This window comes from Amphiprion ocellaris, chromosome 7 (assembly GCF_022539595.1).
Source record: "Amphiprion ocellaris isolate individual 3 ecotype Okinawa chromosome 7, ASM2253959v1, whole genome shotgun sequence".
In the NCBI taxonomy this organism is placed as follows: domain Eukaryota; kingdom Metazoa; phylum Chordata; class Actinopteri; family Pomacentridae; genus Amphiprion; species Amphiprion ocellaris.
Window position 1 is genome coordinate 30,893,021 of NC_072772.1, and position 16,986 is coordinate 30,910,006.

The following is a 16,986-nucleotide window of genomic DNA, read 5'->3' on the forward strand; positions in this document are numbered from 1 at the left end:
TTGGTGATATTGCACTTTAAGGTATTTTTGCACTGGTTTTAGACTCAAACTGTTGTAGTTCTAGTTGGGATGGAAGGCAAAGCTTTCAGTTTACCAGTCAGTCTATGTTCCAACCCTCATGTATGGCCATGAACTTTGACTAATGGCTCAAGACTCAGAGTATACATACATACTTTCAATGTAGTGTCATTGGACTTAGAGATGGGGTCAGGTGCAGACATCCAGTGTAAGCTTAGAGTACAGCCTCCACTCCACTGCAAGATGTGACCAAACTAGATTAAATCTTTAATCTTTTGGGTGTTCAGGGTCTATCCTGGGCTTTGTTCCAGTTAGATATGCCTAGAAAACTTTAAAAAAAAAAAAAAAAACTGCCAAAAATAAAACAGAATCTGAATACCAAAAAGATGAAAGATTTAGTCGAGCTTGGTCACAACTTGCAATGCCTCAATATTCACAAACTGTCTTCTGTGTCATGAATGTAATAAGTCCTCTCAATAAAAGAATGAAATACATTGTCTGTGCCCTCTAGAACTAAACAAGAGGATAATTTTGTGATTTGACTTCTGTATCGACAAATCGTTTATCTGAGCCTTCCAAATCAGCAACAAATTGTTTCAAAAAAGCTTCATGATGTGACAACACTGAGATTATGGTTTGGTTTAGCCACAGAAAACATGGTTAGGTTGATGGAAAGACAATGAATTGGGTTGAGAAACAAGCAGTGGGCTCCTATGTTAAAGCCAGATTGTTTGTTGACCCATCTCTCCACCCCAGCCTCCTCCGTAAGCAGCCTTGGCTGTTGTTCCTGTTGTTGAAACTTGCCTTTTTATTAAGTTTGATACCTTTTTAAACATTTTTGCTTACTCCGGATGTATTTTTCTTGCAAAACCATAAACCAAAGACAAAAGAAACACTATTGTTGAGTTAAAAAATGTACAAACTAACACTGACTGTAAAAGAACCTCTCTGACACAACGCCATTTCATTGTCTTCACACAATTTGCAAGGTTCCTGGGAGGAGCTGTAATAATTCACACTGCGAGTCTGTGGAACACCGAGTTCAAGTTTTAAATTGTACCAGGCATAGATCTGAGGTTATAAAAGAGAGCAAAAACAATGCTGGCTTGTTGCTCTGTCAAGCCAGTGAAGAATTTAAAGTCAACCACTGATCAGGGTAAAATATTGTTAAGAGAAAACATAACACCGTTCTGAAAGTGCGATGTGTTATTTTTGGAGTTTGTTGGATTTTGACAGATGGTGGTGATAAAAAAAAGTGAAGAAACGAAAAAACAATAGTTTCACAACATGCAACCCCCCCCCGCCCACAAAATAATGCTGTATGTGATAATAGAAAGTGTAGTGCTGTTTTTTTAAAAAGTGAAAGAAAAGAACAAACTCCTAACTACATGTTCATTGAATTAGGTTTAATTCTGAGTGCAATCTGAGATTTTCCATTCTATTTTTTTATCATCTCATATGAAATACACATTTGTAATTTTCTAATGAAAATATAATAGTTGACAGGATGTCACACGGTTACTTTAAGAACATTGTTCCATCATTACTCATAGTCTGTTATTATATGGAAAATGTTAGAAAGAAACAATTAGATTTTAATTATCGATTAGCTAGTGACTAATATACTAAATGGAAAGAATAAAATGAGCTACAACTACTATATAGTAAAATGCAGTCTGATACAATTTACAGGCTTCTATAGTACAAAGCAGCCTAGTATTAGAGATGTATTATATCATTCTGACAAATGAGTTTATGCTGTTGTTTCTACATCCTGCAGATGATCCTAGAATTACAAAAGAAGTGCGTGAACTCCAGGTTTCAGTAAATTTTGTAATCAGCACTTAGACACAGAAAGATCCAAACAAAGCCTCCAATTAGAGTTTTGTGTTTCCTCCACAAACAATATGTTGTGAAATACCTGCCCCAAATCCATGTCTGTTCTTGCAATGTAAGTTTCGTTTTATTTTCTGTGCAATATTTGAGGCTGCAACAAATGCTGTGCATAGTCGGTTTTTCAAAGCTTAAAAAAAAAAAAAAAAAAAAAAAGTGATGTTAAAAAAATCTAAATTTGTAGTTGTTTACTTCACCGAACAAAAGGCATAAACATCTCTGCTGCTGATAGGAGGCACAGAGAGGATTTTTGACAGAACAAGTGATGTTGAAAGGTGTGTAATGACAACAAAAATGGATTGAAAGCTACAGAAAATTCTCTGAGAGTGAAAAAACATCTCCACTATCTTCTGTGGATGTACACTGCACACAGCGGACAGTGAGAGCTGCAGAATATTATACTTGCAAGAGAAAAGCTCATTTGCTCATTACTGAAGGACAGGTTAACTCAAGTGCTTTCTTCTGAGAGATGCAAGAATCGCTTGAGAACTCATCCAGAAAAGCCCACTTGATTGGATTGGGTGAAGTCTCCTGGAACAAATCCTCGGTGTCACTTTTATGTAAGTCGTCGCTCTGCCTCTCTTTTTCTGTGCTCTAATTTGCTTTGTCTTTCTAATATCTGTGTTAGAGACATCTCAGGAACACAGACTCCAGTAATACCAATTACAGTATGACATGAGATTGTGACGAAAGTTCCGCAGGTAGATAATTCTGCTCCCTGTTGTGTGTTTTATGCAGTTTTCTCACCTCATATTCCCCAGTGACTTGAGGTGCAGGTGGTCTGGTTGAAGCGGCGTATTCAAGGTAGTAATTGGACACAATAGCAGCAACACATGTACAGTATGATGCAATCTGATACCACAACAACACAAAGTAGCCTCACACATAACGGTGGAGCTGATACAACACCGCTGTGACATGTTACAAGCTTCACATTGACAGCTTTTGCAGAATCTAACACCAGTCTTTTTACAAGCCCTTCAACATACATGACAGAACAAGTTGTTTTCATTATCTGCACCCGTGTTGTGAGGATGATGTTGTTTTTCATGCCTGCCGAAGTGCATGTGACTCTGATAAAATCAATGTTTTCTGATCTGCAACCTCCATCATTAGACATGCTCTCCACTGATGCTGTATTTTTTAAAATGTTTTTTTCATGCCATGCCCTCTCCTTGCTTGTTACATGCAACTTAACGACTGATGTCTCTGTCAGAGATTAGGCCTTGTAGGAGTCCATGTAGCCTCTAGCTGCTAGCTATAAACAGAAATGAGGAAAGAGCTACACTATGGAGGCCCACTAAGCTTGTGTTTTTCTGCTTCTGCACCCTCGGCTTCGATTTACATCACTCGAGCATATATCAGACTTCACAGAGCCCCCACTGGAACCACGGAAAGTTTATTCTAACTTTTTTGTTTTTACATATGTGCTAGCAACACCTCTAAACAGATCTGACATGCAACATCACAAGAGCTTCCCCTTTAAAGCTTTAGATGACTAAAGGAGAATATAGGATGATAGCAGGGGTCTCCGGTGGCTTCATTTGCTGAACCGCCCACCACTGACCGACACACAAAATTCCAGCACGGACCAGACATCTTGCAGTGTCATTTGCTCATATCACATACTACAAAGCAATACAGAGGAATTAACCTAACTACTGTGTCAGGAACTTTGTAATTCAAGAGTCATATTTTAGACTGTAACTGGTTTTCTGCAGCACTGATGCACCTTATGTATATCCTGACACACCGATGAGCAGCCGCTTGCAACGAAAGACATGAAAAAACACCATAGAAAGCATCATTTTGTGCAGATTTGTGCACCAATAAGAGCTTTGCACCAGTTCTGCCCTTGCTTCTAAGAGACACCAGTCAGAAAACTGCTTTCCAGGAAAACAGTTCATTTGTAAAAGTAATATTTTCCTACTTTTCTGGCAAGGACATTGTATCGCACAATATAATGCATCCTTATACAACAATACCAGATGCCTCAACAACAGCATCTCAGAAATACCTGGACGACGGAATTGATTCAACACCTCTATGACACATTGCAGACTCACTAAGACTGAATATTGCAAGCTTATTGTTTTGGAATTTGTAATATTGAAAACGTTCCCCCTGTTTTTGTCCACCTCCTGTACCTTGGAAAACAGTTAAGATTGCTAACAAGCTCCCTGGTTACCGCACGAGGTGGCATAGCAACGAGTGAAGCTTAGCTCGGGCATGCTATATGGGAATTATCAACACACCTGCAATGTGTCTGTGACCAATTATGCTGCCAGGCTGGAGGCAGTGAGAGGGTATACGGGCTTTAAAGAGATCTCTGTCACACTGAAAATCAAAGCCAGGGGTGACCAGGAGCATATTAAAGGGGCCTGGAGTGATTTCTCATTTTCTGTTATGTATTAGAATAACCAGGGAAAAAGCATCAGATGTGACAAGTGTTTAGAAGATGCATAAACAATTCCATCTCATTACATTCTCCAATAAGTTGGATGAGGCAATTTCCTTTCAACACTCGACCTTTCAGACAAGCATATTAAATGCATCTGTTTTGCTCTGTACCTGCATATAAGTGTGTGTGTGTGTCTGTGTGTGTGGGTGTGTGTAACTAAGTACATGCACTCAAATACTATACTTGAGTATTTGCATTTTATGTTCTATTCTATATTTCCGAGTGAAATGTTACACTTTGTACTCCAATATATTCCTCTGGCAGCTCTGGTTATTTTTCCATAATGAATATTTTAGCAAACTTTTAAAATACAACATTTTTTTGAAGATGACACCAACACTGTGCAGTCGAGGTCACATTTCAGCTGCCTGTGAGTTGTTAACAGCTCCATCAAATGCTGAGAACAGAATTTCTCACATGGTCTCATTTCAATAAATGTCCAAATGATCCAATATCTCATCAGAAATCAACAATTAGAGAAAACAATTACCAACCAGCAATATCTTTATTATCCCCGAGGGGCAAATCATTGCGCAGCCAGCAGTAACCACATCATCCAAACAATAATAAACAGAAAATGAATGGAATACTAAAAAAAAGAAATGAATCACACTGAGTTATTTAGACGGCCAGTGGCAGCAGTCTGTTTGTTGTGCATGTTGGCAGGTTTTATAAGCGACCAGGCAGAAGTGACTTGAACTTTTTGGACTGTGCGTGACTGGATTTTCTTCAAAGTTCTAACTCTGTACAAGCGTTCAAGGTCATTTAAGTTTCTGTGTGAATTTTGCTGCACATTTTTAACGACACTCTGCAATCTGTTTCTGACCTGTTCCAGCTCACAAAGCAAGACGGATTCAATTAAACAGGAATTAAACATTTTCATGATGCTGTTGTCACTGTTAAAACTTCGCAATAAAAATCCTAAAAACTGATTTGTGCATCGGAACTATGTTTTTTCTTTCTCATACTGCAGCAGCAGCAACAGTAACATGTTGCTGACACACTGATGTTCCAGTATTTATAATCTAATGATGACATATATCACAATTTATCAGTCAGATGGACCAAATCAGGACCTTTGAGATAAGATAAGATGAACTTTATTGATCCTTCACTGACGAAATTTACCTGCTACAGCAACTGGATGCTGATGAGGTATGGAAGCAGGACAAGAAATACAAAAAGTACAATACAGCTAAAAATAAAGATTAATAAAGGTCTGATAAAGACAGCATACAAGGCATGATGAATTTACATGTGTATGCACAGGTATGACATGATGGATAATGCACCCACATTTTTGTTATTGCAGTTCAAAACACTATCGAGAGAAAAGACCAATGATATTGCATGTGACGTGTGTTTTCTAAATGCATTTCAAATGTTTTTTCCTGTTTTTTATTTACCTTTTATTTTACTTTTCTTTTAACTGTTATTTTTGATTAAGTTCTGAATTAATTCCTTTATTTGTCTTAATTTCATTGTTAAACACTAAAATAGTGATAACCTAAGAATATTTGATTCATTTTTCCCTTACTAAATTTAGCGAAATTTTTTAATGTGTTAAAAAACATTTGACATTTTTTACAGTGTAGTTGCGAGTGAGGACAAAGTTCTCGCGATACTTCCCGTGAGCGGCAGAAGCTGCTTAGCTTCAGAAGGTAGTAATGTTACAGCCACAGCTTAGGCTGTGACCTGTGGCAGGACTCTCTCCTCCCTTGGCCTTGCTCTCTCTCCCCTACAGGTGTGTGTGACGCTGACGAGAGGTCCAGGTGTTTCTATTCGCAATCAGCAGATCGTGTGCAGGTGGATGGAGGCCGGCTAATCAGCTTCTGTGGCGTCCCTATAAAGACTGCGCTCAGTCGTGGTTTGATGCTGGACCGTCTTTGTCCCTCCAGTCAGTGCTGTGAGCTGAACTGTCTGAGCCACGTTATTTTTTGTTCAACCAGTAATTCTGTTTTCTTGTGTTTAGTGCTGACCTCTGCCTGCTGTTGGTTCCTGATTCCTCCGGTTCACTTGTCTGCCATTTGGTCCTCCGTTCTTCTCCGTGGATTCTGTTGGACTGAGGAAATTGGCCGTCGTCAGAACCACCAGGATAACACCAACTACAACACCTGGAGTGTCCGGGTCCATCTCATCTCCCTCTCCTCACGCCTCGCTTTGGACGCCAAACCTACCATCCTCGTGTCCGCTTATTGAAAGGACGCTCCTAGGAAGAACCAAGAGGAGACTAATTCCCCCATGGACATTCGCCCTCCCTCTTCTAGTGTCAGTAAGGTTCTCCAGCCCTAGAGTCACCAGACGTAGATTATACCAACCTGTTTTCGTCGGCTCATAACCTTTGGGATTTTGTAGGTTAGAGCTTTTGGGGTTTCAGTACAGTTACTGGTTGTTTTGAGTTTGTTTAGTTGGGTTTCCTTAGTTGTTTTCCTGCCTTGGTTATACCAATAGTGGGTTAATTGTAGTTTTGGGTTTTGTTTTCGTTTTTAGTCCTCCTTACCTCTAGAGGCGTTTATGTTCAGTTCTTTCTTAGTGACCGCTGGCTCGGATTTGTAGTTCCAGTTCCGGTTTTTGTTACACGTGTATTCCTTGAGTGTGTAAATAAAGCATTTTAAACGCAAATCTTTCTGCTCTCATTTCCTGCTGTTGAGCCTCTGGCACCTGCTGTAACAAGTAATTTGGTGGAAAACAGTTGCAGAAGTCAAACTGTTAAGAAAAAAAAAAAACGGGGAGATAAGAGTCGTATAGGCGCTACCAAAATGGCCAGAAGTGCCAGTTTTATTCTTGGATAATTATGCTTCGCACATCTGGGTAAGCTAACTCATTAGCTTGTTGTGTTAGCAGTGAACGTGTTTACCTGTGTAGCATTTATGCCGTTCTTTATTTTTACTTTTTTATTTTAATGGATGTTAAGTGTCAGTCAGTATTAGTGGTATTCATAGTAATATTTACCATGCTATTCAGGTAAATTAATTATTTTAAATGTGCTTCAAACACTCATTTTTAGCGGTTATCTGAGTAGTTGTTATGGTGTTCATGTTAAATTTATCAGTCTTATGGATAAATGCAGTTTTCATAAAAGATAAGGTTTGCAGCTTACTAGGTCCGTGTATGGATCTGGTTATTGGATTTTCCGTTCTGAAAAGGTATTGAAAAACAAAAAAACGAGTGGTTATTTGATTTTCGTTTTAAAATACTAAAATTGAAATACGAGGCGTTTTTCCTTTTCATGATCAAAAGGGGATATATGATTTTTTTTTTTTTTAATGCTTTGATTTTCGTTTTATATTTAGAATAACAAAGTAAAATCAGTAAGAGACAGAAACGAAAAAAAGGTCTGTTTTTTCATTTTCTGAGACCGGAAATGGTCATCAGCAAGTGTGGAGCCAAACAGTACGGTGCATAGACTGTACATGCATTTTTTTTTTCGTGAGTTTTCATGGTCAAAATGAGAGATCAGGTGGCCGATCTTAAAATAAATCAATATTGATTTTTTTTATAGAGCGTTAAAGTTTTGCAAAGCCCGGGGGCGGGGCTACTTGATTGACAGTCCGGTCCGGAATGATTGACAGGTCCTATGAAGGAGGCAGCAGAGCCTCTGCTCTCCTCGTTTGGATTAATTCTGATATAATAACTGTTGGTTTATTTATCGGTGGAGCAGCACAACATTCTACCTTCGGCTGATTCTACCAGCAGACACTGACAGGACTCTGATAGTTCGGTAAGTAAATGTTTATTTTCGTATCGGTGCCGCTTTTAATGCACTTTATATGCAGCTTTAGTGTCAGATATAATTTGTGCCATGCACTCCAGATGTTGGTGGAGTTTGTTTCAGTGTGTGTTGACCAGAGAAGAAAGTTAGCATGATAAATATTAGTTTTAATGTTAGCGATGATAACCGAGCTAGCTGCTCAGTCATAGCCTGGTTAAAGCTAACGTAGCATCAAGCTAATGTGTTGAGTTTCACGTAAACAGCTGAAGTATGTTGTGTTCCTGTAATGTGGTTCATTAAGTTCATAAAACTGTGGCTGGCTGACATTAATGTAACATTCAGGAAACTTAAATGTGATTAAAACAGTAACGTTAATGTTCTAGTTGTCAGTAATCAGCTTTAATTTGACACTAAAACAGACTCTGATAGCTTTAATTGACATCAGTTTAATTAATTTGTTGAAAATTGTCTCATTTGTTGTTATGATGTTGCTGCTGATTCATTAAAAGCAGATGATCCGTGTAGAAGATACGTTTAGTTCTAGTATCAGAAGTACAAGAAGGAAAATGGAAGTTTAGTTCTGCTACATCAAAGATTTCAGGATTAAAATAACTAAATGAGTCTTTATGCCTCAAACTTTATTTTACAATAAAGAAATAATGAAATAGTCACAGATAATAAAAATATAAATAGCAAAGAAAACCTGAGAGAATAATTTCCTGAAAAGTCTGCGAAGGAAAAGCAGCTTTTTATCCTGAAAGATCAGAATCGGCTCGAACATCTGCATCTGACAGCATCAAGTCAACCAGAAAGAAAAGAAAGAAGAAAATGACTTCTTTCTGATCACATCTGTTCCGCTGCTCACAGTCTGCTGCTGCTCACATTCTTCACATTTATAGTCCACTTTTAAAAGTTCAGCAGACAGGTGCTCTGCTTTGGAGTGTGACGATGTCGTCGGTGATGTGGAGAGTGAAGTTTCCGTTTCACCCACAGCGTGCTTTAGGGCAGCCAGGTCAGACTTGATGTTTGAAATACTGACCGACAGCTCAGATTTAACTGTCTGTAGTTCCGTTTTGATGGGTATTAAATTTTCTTTCAAAGCTGACAGGAGCTGGGTCTTTAAAATAACCGCCGTCTCGTTACAGTGAAAGCAGCAGTTCCTCCTTAAGGTCAGAGATTGCAGCATCTGAGGGCCTCTTCAAAAGAAGACGTAGTTGATGAAGGCGTTCTGGAGCAGGACCAGAAAGACCACGACCAAGCAGCCTTGAGATCTCAGGCAGCGTCTCCCTCAGGTGGGTGTCAACGGTGTTCACGGTCAGGTCTGTGGTAATCCCGTCAAAAAACAAAACAGAAAAAAATCTAGATTATAAATCAACATGTAACCAAAGCACTCTGTGTATAATGCGATAGTATAGGATGTAGTTCAGAAAATGTCAAAGTATAGTATACTTTTCTAGAATAACATAGTATGGCCTGTAGTTCATAGTATAGCATGTCGGCAAAAAACCCCAACTGTTTATTATGTGGTTCAAAAAGTGCAAAATGATAGGATGTTGCCTAAAGTTGTCATGTATGATATGTCGTCTAAAAAATGCCATAGAGTAATATTTCATTGCACAAGTAAAAGTATAGTAATTTTTAAAACTGTTGAAATTCTTATAGGTTGCTAAAAAAAAAAAAAAAAAACTAAAACAAAAGAAAAGTCATAGTAATATGTCAATTTAAAAAGCGTCGCCCAACAAATGTCATAGTATAGCATGTCGCTCTTGAAACGTCATACTATAGCATGTCGCTCTAAAAACGTCATAGTATAGCATGTTGCTCTAAAAACGTCAGAGTATAGCATGTCGCTCTTGAAACGTCATACTATAGCGTGTCGCTCTAAAAACGTCATAGTATAGCATGTCCCCCAAAAAACGTCATAGTATAGCATTTCGTCCAAAGAACATCATAGTATAGCATGTCGCTCTTAAAACGTCATACTATAGCATGTCGCCCAAAAAAATGTCATAGTGTAGCATGTGGCTCAAAAAACGTCATAGTATAACATGTCGCTCTAAAAACGTCATAGTATAGCATGTCACTTTAAAAACGTCATAGTATAGCCTTTGGTCCAAAAAAACATCATAGTATAGCATGTCGCCCAAAAAACTTCATAGTATACCATGTCACTCTAAAAACGTCACTGTATAGCATATCGCTCTAAACACGTCATAGTATAGCATGTCACCCAAAAACGTCATAGTATAGCTGGTCGCTCTTGAAACGTCACAGTATAACATGTCGCTCTTGAAACGTCACAGTACAGCATTTGGTTCAAAAAACTTCATAGTATAGCATGTCGCTCTAAAAACGTCATAGTATAGCATGTCGCTCTAAAAACGTCATACTATAGCATGTCGCTCTTAAAAACGTCATAGTATACCCTTTGGTCCAGAAAACGTCATAGTATAGCATGTCGCTCATAAAACATCATAGTATAGCATGTCGCTCTTAAAACGTCATAGTATAGCATGTCGCTCTAAAAACGTCATAGTATAGCATGTCGCTCTTGAAACGTCACAGTACAGCATTTGATTCAAAAAACTTCATAGTATAGCATGTCGCTCTAAAAACGTCATAGTATAGCATGTCGCTTTCAAAACGTCATAGTATAGCCTTTGGTCCAAAAAATGTCATAGTATAGCATGTGGCTCAAAAAAACATCATAGTATAGCATGTCACTCTAAAAATGTCATAGAAAAGCACGTCGCTCTTAAAACATTATACTATAGCATGTTGCTCTAAAAACGTCATAGTATAGCATGTCGCTCTTGAAACGACACAGTATAGCATGTCATCCAAAAAACGTCATAGTATAGCATGTGGCTCAAAAAAAGTCATAGTATAGCATGTCGCTCTAAAAACGTCATAGTATAGCATGTCGCTCTAAAAACATCATAGTATAGCATGTCGCTCTAAAAACATCATAGTATAGCATGTCGCCCAAAAAACGTCATAGTATAGCATGTCGCTTTGAAAACGTCATAGTATAGCCTTTGGTCCAAAAAACGTCATAGTATAGCATGTCGTCCAAAGAACATCATAGTACAGTATGTCGCTCAAAAAACGTCATAGCATAGCATGTCGCTCTTAAAATGTCATAGTATAGCATGTTGCTCTAAAAACATCATACTATAGCATGTCGATCAAAAAACATCATAGTATAGCATGTCGCCCAAAAAACATCATAGTATAGCATGTCGCTCTAAAAACGTCATACTATAGCATGTCGATATAAAAACATCATAGTATAGCATGTCGCCCAAAAAACATCATAGTATAGCGTGTCGCTCTAAAAACGTCATAGTATAGCATGTTGCTCTAAAAACATCATACTATAGCATGTCGGTCTAAAAACGTCATAGTATAGCATGTCGTCCAAAGAACATCACAGTATAGCATGTCGCTCTTAAAATGTCATAGCATAGCATGTCGCTCTAAAAACGTCATAGCATAGCATGTCGCTCTAAGAACGTCATAGTATACCATGTCGCTCTAAAAACGTCAAACTATAGCCTTTCGTCCAAAAAATATCATAGCATAGTATGTCGCCCAAAAAACGTCATAGTATAGCATGTCGTCCAAAAAACGTCATCGTATAGCATGTCGCCATTGAAATGCCATAGTATAGCATGTCGCTCTAAAAATGTCATAGTATAGCCTGATGCTCTTGAAACGTCATACTATAGCATGTCACTCTAAAAATGTCATTGTATAGCATGTGGCTCAAAAAACGTCATAGTTTAGCATGTCATCCAAAAAACATCATAGTATAGCATGTCACCCAAGAAACGTCATAGTATAGCATTTCACTCTAAAAACGTCATTGTATAGCATGTCGCTCTAAAAACGTCATAGTATAGTATGTCACCCAAAAAACGTCATACTATAGCATGTCGTCCAAAGAACATCATAGTATAGCATGTTGCTCTTAAAACGTCATAGAATAGCATGTCGCTCTTAAAACGTCATAGTATAGCATGTTGCTCTAAAAACGTCATAGCATAGCATGTCGCTCTTAAAACGTCACAGTATAGCATGTGGTTCTAAAAACGTCATAGTATATCATGTCTCTCTAAAAACGTCATAGCATAGCATGTCGCTCTAAGAACGTCATAGTATAGCATGTCGCTCTTGAAACGTCATACTATAGCATGACGCTCTAAAAACGTCAGAGTATAGCGTGTCACTCTAAAAATGTCATAGTATAGCATGTGGCTCAAAAAACGTCATAGTTTAGCATGTCGTCCAAAAAACATCATAGTATAGCATGTCGCCCAAAAAACGTCATAGTATAGCATGTCGCTCTAAAAATGTCATAGTATAGCCTTTGGTCCAAAATACGTCATAGTATAGCATGTCGTCCAAAGAACATCATAGTATAGCATGTCGCTCTTAAAACGTCATAGAATAGCATGTCTCTCTTAAAACGTCATAGTATAGCATGTTGCTCTAAAAACGTCACAGTATAGCATGTCGCTCTTGAAACGTCACAGTATAGCATGTGGTTCTAAAAACGTCATAGTATAGCATGTCTCTCTAAAAACGTCATAGTATAGCATGTCCCTTTAAAAACGTCATAGTATAGCCTTTGGTCCAAAAAAGTCATAGTATTGCATGTTGCTCTTAAAACATCATAGTATAGCCTTTGGTCCAAAAAACGTCATAGTATAGCATGTTGCTCTTAAAACATCATAGTATAGCCTTTGGTCCAAAAAACGTCATAGTATAGCATGTCGTCCAAAGAACATCATAGTATAGCATGCCACTCTTAAAACGTCATAGTATAGCATGTTGCTCTTAAAAACATCATCGTATAGCATGTCGCTCTAAAAATGTCATAATATAGCATGTCGCTCTAAAAACGTCATAGTATAGCATGTCGCTCTTGAAATGTCATACTATATCATGTCGCTCTAAAAATGTCAGAGTATAGCTTGTCACTCTAAAAATGTCATTGTATAGCATGTGGCTCAAAAAACGTCATAGTTTAGCATGTCGTCCAAAAAACATCATAGTATAGCATGTCACCCAAGAAATGTCATAGTATAGCCTTTGGTCTAAAAACATCAAAGTATAGCATGTCGCTCTTAAAACGTCATAGTGTAGCCTTTAGTCCTCAAAACGTTATGTCCTGGCTGTCTGAAGTAGGTGTGTAGCAACAGAAAAACAGTCCAAACGCTGGTTTCCAGAGGGTTAGATGAGTATTTATTTGAAAGAGTAAGTTTACAACAGCACAACATGTGAGGGGCTGAAAAGCAAATGGGTGTTAGTAAAATAAGAAGAAATAAACAGAACTAAAAGTGAACTTCACGTTGAGATGGACATTCCAACCATGAACAAAGTAAAAGATAATCACCTCGAAAAATAACTCTTCCTGTTCACCTCTTAAAACCCAAAAACACACCGCAGTAGCATCCTAAACTAAAACTGCCAATGGGTTCCCTGTTTTCCTTTGTGAACAATTCAAAGGTTCCTCTCTATCTCCCCACACATCCACCAGCCACTGGAACACATCTCCAAAGTTCTGCCGGGCCAGCTCAGCTTCCCTTCAGAAGAAGTGCCGCCACCTGCCAGATGAAGGAGCCTTTTGAGAGGCAGCTGGCATCGTGATTGGACTGTACTTTGGTCTGTTCCAATCCAGCTTCAGCTCCAGAGACGGCAGGCGGGACGAGTCAACGGAGGCCGGGTGGACGAAGGCATGCAGCTGAGTCGAAAAAAAAATGTGATTTTTCAACATGTTGTAAAAACGTGCCATATGATGAAATAATGTAAAGTAGGCCGTGAAAAACACTCCAGAAAAGGTTTCTTTGAAAAAAAAATCATCATGAATTTTGGCGCAAAAAGATCGCCATAGTATACTATGTCGAAAAAAAAATGTGATTTTTCAACATGTTGTAAAAACGTGCCATATGATGAAATAATGTAAAGTAGGCCGTGAAAAACACTCCAGAAAAGGTTTTTTGAAAAAAAAATCATCATGAATTTTGGCGCAAAAAGTCGCCATAGTATACTATGTCGAAAAAAAAATGTGATTTTTCAACATGTTGTAAAAACGTGCCATATGATGAAATAATGTAAAGGAGGCTGTGAAAAACACTCCAGAAAGGTTTTCTTTGAAAAAAAAGTCATCATGAATTTTGGCACAAAAACATGCCATAGTATACCATGTCGAAAAAAAATGCGATTTTTCAACATGTTGTAAAAACGTGCCATATGATAAAGTAAAGGAGGCCGTGAAAAACACTCCAGAAAGGTTTTCTTTGAAAAAAAATCATCATGAATTTTGGCGCAAAAAAACGCCATAGTATACTATGTTGAAAAATGTCATTTTTCAACATGTTGTAAAAACGTGCCATATGATGAAATAATGTAAAGGAGGCTGTGAAAAACACTCCAGAAAGGTTTTCTTTGAAAAAAAAGTCATCATGAATTTTGGCACAAAAACATGCCATAGTATACCATGTCGAAAAAAAAATGCGATTTTTCAACATGTTGTAAAAATGTGCCATATGATGAAATAATGTAAAGTAGGCCGTGAAAAACACTCCAGAAAGGTTTTCTTTGAAAAAAAAATCGTCATGAATTTTGGCGCAAAAAAACGCCATAGTATACTATGTCGAAAAATGTCATTTTCAACACTAAATCTTATTGAAAAATATGTTTTACTTAAGTCCACCTGTTTCAGCCATTTATACCCCTCATTAGGTACCACTCTAAGGTACATTATACAAAAAAAAATCTAGTAGATGTCACTGTCTTTTGAAATAGCATGCAGAGCAAGTTAGTCTGCTCACAGGAAGTTAGCACGAGCAAAATCACTCCTCATGAGGCCTCTGTTTGCTGTTATTTTCAAAAGTAAAGTAATACTTTTGACATATTATGGTGCCTAAGGAGTTGCTGAAAACAAATGTGTCATTTGAAATGTAAAAAAAAAAGATTTAAAAGGGTAAAATAATTTTTCTCAACCTTTTGGTAGAGGTCAATATTTTAAAAATTGCTGGGTCTCTTCATAAAAAAAACATTGATTGTTGTTATTACTGCCCCAAAGAGATAAGAAATATAAAGAAATTATTTTTTCATTGCCTTTTTCTTGGTGAGGATGTTTAAGGGTTAACTTAACATCTGTAAACAAAACAAAAACGTATCAACAAAGTTTTCTGTTAGAGTTCGTGTTCTTGTAAGTTTAACTCCAAGATTTTAAATACTTTCATTTACTGCAAATGAATATCCAAATGTATATACTCCAAATGTGTCATTAATAATCATTATCAGCCTTAAAATCCCACAAAACACCCCTCTATACCAAACCACACTTAGTACAGTCCGGTTCCCCCTTCTATAAATCTGCTTGGAATCGTCCACTTCCTGTTTGTCAAAGTGGCCTTCTACCTGGACAGGTTTTGTTGGAGCTCATGCAACAAACATTTTGGGTAACTGTACTTTAATATGGATGGATGACACTGAATTAGAGTCTGTTTTCATGAGACTGAGTTAAGATGTGTAGCTCTGTCATTAAATAGTAAATTATTTCTCAGAATTCACAGAGGAAAGTCTGAATTGTTTGCTAGGTTAGCGTCCCACATGTTCTTTGGCTCAGCTAAAGCTAACTCTCTGCAACTTCTGGATCTCTTGAGTTGCTTGTTGTTAAAATATCTTGCTGTAGGTGCTGAAGCTCAGAAAGTCTGAGATGTTTGTTCAAAATAAGCTCATTCTCAAGTCTGATCTGAACTGTCCTCTTTTGTTTGAACTTTCCCTAAACTTAGGAGTTAATGACAGAGCAGCACATCCAGACTCAGTCTCATTTATGTAGAGATTAAACTTCAGTGTCATTCATTGATGTTAAAGTGCAGTTTTTCAAATGTTTGTAGCACATGCTCCCGACCAAACCAGTCCAGGTGGAAGACGATGTGAAGAGAAAGCTCCAGAGGATGAATATCACACATTTATGTTGGAAATAAATGTCCTTTAATTTGACATTGTCATGCAAATACTGTTCAAATCTTTGTTGAGTGTTTTGTTGATGTTGGTTTCTAAATGTTTTTTGACACTCGGCCCCAAAGATTAAAACCTTCTACGGCTCACAAGCTGCAACAATTCACACATTATCAACTATCTTTCTGACTAAACTAAGATAAAAAGTGAAAAACTGCCTGATTCCTGCATCATGAATGTAAATCTTTTTGGGTTTTATGACAGTAAACTGAATATATTTGGGTTTGACATTTTATAAACCAAAACAAGAAATGAATTACTGGAGAAAACAACAGATTAATGGACAAAGAAAATGTGTTTTCCAGCATATATAGCTGAATTACTCCACCATTACAAGATACATACAATTTTAATTCAATTTTATTTATATAACGCCAATTACAGGTCAAATTGTCTCAAGATGCTTTATTTTTAGATTTTTTTGTCATATTTAAAATATGACAAAGTAAGAAATTTAAACCTCTTGACTAATCCAAGACGACAAGAATAAAGTTTGTCAACAAAAACTAAATCTGCTGGTGGATTCCATTAAAGTCCTAATAAATGATAATAAAGTGTGATACTAAAGGTTTGTGGTGCTAAAAATGTCCAAGTAAAGATATCAAGTTGAACATCTGGATGGAGGTTGATAAAAGTTGACCTCCCTTCATTTCTCTGGAGCGACTCCATGGATTTTATGGATGGTGGTTAAAGACCTGCTCTTCTAGTCGTCGTCCTTCTAGTCGCTGTAAAAAGTCACTCCATCCTGGCCGACTTCAACATCTCTTCATGACAACTTGTTCTGCCTCCGACCTCGTGGAAACTCCAGAAACTCGGGAAAACCCGTGGAGACTCGAAGAACTCGTGGAGACTCGAAGAACTCGTC